The following is a 4500-nucleotide window of genomic DNA, read 5'->3' on the forward strand; positions in this document are numbered from 1 at the left end:
ATCTGCATCATCTGTAATATTCTTTTTTTTTTTCACAGCTGGAACTCGTTTATTGAGGAAATCGCACAGCTTTTATGTAGGGTGGGGGCTAGGTGGGAACCAATCAGCTTAAAGGTCAGCAAGGCAGGGGGGTTCACGTAGGCGAGAGTCCCATTGAACTATATGGCAAGCATGAGCTGATCACATTTGCGGAACTGTTGTTAACCAATCCCTGACGGTGGTCCAATTCATCGTCATTAACTATTGAAACCGCCTTTGAGGCCTTGATCTTGCTCACTCGCCAGGGAGTAAGGAGTCAGCCTGAGATAGTTAACATGTCATTAGTCCCAACACATCCCCCTTTTTTGTTTTATATTAAGGGTGTGTCTGTCTTAGGTTGCCCCTGGGAGAGTCTTACCCATCATGGAACATCACCCTAGCAGTTTGGGGGTCCGCCTTACTCGAAGGTGTGCCTGTCTTAGGTTGTCCTCCTCTGAGGATCTTACCCGTCATTGACTACCACCTTAGTGCTTCAGGTGGGCCCCTCAGGAGGAACAGGGGTTAAGGGAGAGACACTTAGACCCCAGTGTCCTGATACGAGTGATCCATGATCCTATAGGGCTCCCAATCATCATTATGAAGAGCGGTATAATGCTGTCGGACCACCATGAGCTGCACAGACTTAGCCTGACTTTTCAGTAAATGGATAAGCTTATTGATTATGCAAGGCCCAAAGGTGAACACAAGGATAATGGTGATTAGCGGTCCTATAAGCGGGAGGAGGTAGGGGAGCCACCCGTGTAACCCAGTCCAGAGGAAATTAGAGTGGATCTCGCTCCTATGACGTTCCAGATCTTCTTGTAGGTTTTTGATTTTATCTTGTACAATGCCAGAGCAGTTGGCGTAGAAACAGCACTCTTCACCAAGGAACAGGCAAAGCCCTCCTTCCTTCACCATTGCAGGACGAAGTGGCCAAGGACTCAAGTTGAGCCTGTAGATCTAAGATGGTAGAGCTGCAAAGTGCAATGTTAGGAGCTCTGTGTAGCTCTCAAGGAAGTCCACTGTCCAAAGTCATGAGGTCAGAGACTCCAATTTCAATCACTGTTGTCCCATTTTTGCTACTGCACATTACACTCTTTCTTAAATGTCATTTTAAGCAGTTTACATATATTGACTCCTGAGTCTATATGAACATTAGTTAACACAATTTAACGTTGTATCTAAACATGAATTAAAGAAATGCTGAGAGAGCTTTTAACTTTCCTTTTGTGTGGTGAAGTGGCAATTGTTTTTATGGTTTTTCTTTTCTTTTTTTTTTTTTTTTTTTGCGGTGCTGGGGATTGAACTCAGGGCCTTGTGCTTGCAAGGCAAGCTCTCTACCAACTGAGCTATATCCCCAGCCCTTGTTTTTATGTTTAACCTTTAAACAAATCAGGCTCCAACCCCTAGAAACACATCCACACCCAAAATTTTCTCAGTGTAAAAAAGTAACAAATTTTACATATACCCTATTGATAACAGGTCCTATAATAGAACATTAAATGATAGAAATAAATCCCCCCCAAAATTTACTCTTTATAAGTTTAAAATTACCATTACAGACAAGTTTAGTTTGGAGAACAGCAGCTTGATAAATTCCCTGCTTTAAAACTTATATACCTTGAAAATATGAACACATTTAATATACAAAGAGTGACATTTCACAATTACCTTGACACTTTTATCTTACCAAATTTAATTTTTAAAGAAAAACTTAGACTCTATAACGTAGTACAATACTCTAACAGTTGTTTAACCATAATTGTATAAACCCCAATTTTTAAGACTAATTGTTCTAAAGAATAAAACTTAATAGACACAAAGTTAAGAGTGAATTAGTGTTTCTAAGAAATCCTTGTCATTTTACCATATAGACTAAACTTTGGTTTATATCAGAACATTAGTATTTCACCTTCAGAAAAAATTTAAATAGCTTTAACTGCGTCACATACATACAACCAACTTAGTTACATGCAAACCTGTTGAAATTTGCCCTTTACAGACTTTCTTAGCACTTATTTAGACCCTCATGTATTTTATCACATAAGCACTTTCTTACCCAGAAACATTTTATCACTAAATATATTTCCATATCTAGAACCTTTTATTTTTTTCTTTCCTATCTGTTGACCTTTTTGTTCACATTCTGAAACAACTCTTATGAAATTTCTTAATTTATATAAATTACTCCATTTTAATGATTAAATATTTTGTTATTTATAGTACTCTAATTGAAACACAGTTGAAACCTTTAGAACCCTTTGTATATAGAATTATACCTGTTAGGACATAACTCTTAGTAATCTTGTTTTTAGTTTAGTGATGACACAAAACAATTTTTTCTATAAACACATTTGAGTAATCCCATGCATGTCAACTCTAATTCACTTATTTTCTTAAAAAAAAAAAAAAAAAAACCAAGATATTAGACAAGTGTCCTGAACAGTATTTGCCATCTTTTTCTTGTTGGAGGAAAGTCCTAGAAAAATTGATGTTAGACATTTTATTAACATCAACATTTTATTAGTTTGACCACCTAGAGACTTGCGAGATATTTTCAAGACATTTTACTTCTATTAGTTTACCCAATTTAAATTGAACCTTTTTAAATCACGTGAATTAAAAGTATTTGGATCCATTTTTAAATTTTAATTTTAGGAGTGCTCATTTTTGATACAGACAAAACATGACATCAGGCAGCATGACATACACATAACACAAAATCAAAGGCCTTGAAACTTTATAGGTGAATCTCCATTGCAATGTAACAGATGTTCAAAAACTCTAGTTGAATAAAAAAAAATAGAACTGATCAAAAAAGTCATGAGCTCAAAAAAAATGTAAAATTAAAAAAAACAAGAGTCCTGGAAAAATGATATGGCCATTAATTACTTTAGTAAAGCACCATAAAATTTACTTTTGCTGGAGTTCAGGTAAGACTTTTTGCTCTTTTTTTTCTTTTTCTTTTTCTTGGGTTTGAGACTGGTCTCCTACTGAGCCTTCAGGCTTTCTCTATTTACATTTCAATGTAAGCCTTGACTGAGATCAGGATCTGAAAGGGGCTAAAATGTTCCAGCAGAAACTTGATGCCTAGGGCATTTTAACCCTTATTCCTGGTTAGTAATCAATTCAGGTTTGGATGCAGAAAATTGTGAAACAATTATCTCCAATACTTGTGCGGACTGGGGCTACTATATCATACTCCTTACTAGGACGTGCCACTGATAGTTGGACTGGTTACTCCCTCCACACCGGCATATGTGGGACCTCCTAGCAGGAGGACTATGTGGGCTGGGTGGGGCGAAGTTGGAGGAGGAGGAGGAATTAAGAGGGGGAGAAGAAGGAGGTGTTGGAGTTTGCAGGAAGAGCAGAGAAGTGTAAGAAAGAAGAGATTTGAAGATAAGGAATCCCTTTCCATCTGCCCGCTCGCTTGTGGTAGCTGTGTGCCAATATCTTTGATAGCCACAATTCACCTTCCCATAGAGCAATCTTTCATCCCTGCACAGGCCAATTCGTGATCAGTAGTCATTCCTTCCCAAACTAACATTTTAACATTTACTGGGAAGGCCATACAGGGAGGGGGGAGGTTAGAGTCTGTGAGTTCTTGCCCAGAATCATAAAACGGCCACTGGGAAGATTTCCTGCCATCCGGAAGGAGGAGGGCGAGGGCTTTCATTGGAGTCTGATGTGGCCCCAGAATACAAGATGGCAGCAATGAGCCTCCCCGGGGTGGTAGTGGGCCCTCCCTATGTGTAGAGGCTGGCTGCCCTCGTGGTTCCTCAACCTTGGGAGGAGCAGGTGGAGATGGATTGGGCTCCTCATTAAAGGTCTCCCAACGTTGTTTACTATGTGGCAAGTTTCTGGAAGGAGATGCAATGGGAGGAGTCGGTGGTTCTTTAGGTGGCGGCTCTTTGGGGAGAAACTTGGAGCCCCCTTTGGGAGGTCCTGGAGAGAAGCAGGCCTTAAGGGCAGATAATGTAGGGCAGACTCCCAATGGGGGACCCTCCCCTAAATTGATTTCCCTCTTCCTAACAAGTTGTTCTACACGATCCCATGTGGACCAGTCAAAAAGATTAGCAGCAGGAAGCCAAGGGACCACCAAAGTAAAGGTGTCCCAGGCTTTTTCCACCTGTGTATCAGACCACTCAAGGCCCCTACTCTTCAGCATGAGTCTAAGAGCTGAGAGCGCAGGGTCACTATGTGTGGTGTGTGTTTGCCCCATCTTTTCAGGAATGCCTTACCTCGGAACTCGCTTGGCCCAATCTGCCGGTACTTTCAGTTTCAAAACTGCCTCTTTGCTTTGGCTGCGGTTCAGCCTTGAGGGTCCGATGTTGGGCGCCAGATGTCGGGGTCTTAAGCCCCCCTGCTCTTCTTGACCAGCGACAAGGGAAGGGGACACTCCCCAACAAGGTCAGACCAGGATAGGTAGGGCCGACTGACTTCCCGCTCCCAGCCCTCCCTGCGGAGGACAATCAGACGCAT

Source organism: Sciurus carolinensis, chromosome 9 (assembly GCF_902686445.1).
Source record: "Sciurus carolinensis chromosome 9, mSciCar1.2, whole genome shotgun sequence".
Classification (NCBI taxonomy): Eukaryota; Metazoa; Chordata; class Mammalia; order Rodentia; family Sciuridae; genus Sciurus; species Sciurus carolinensis.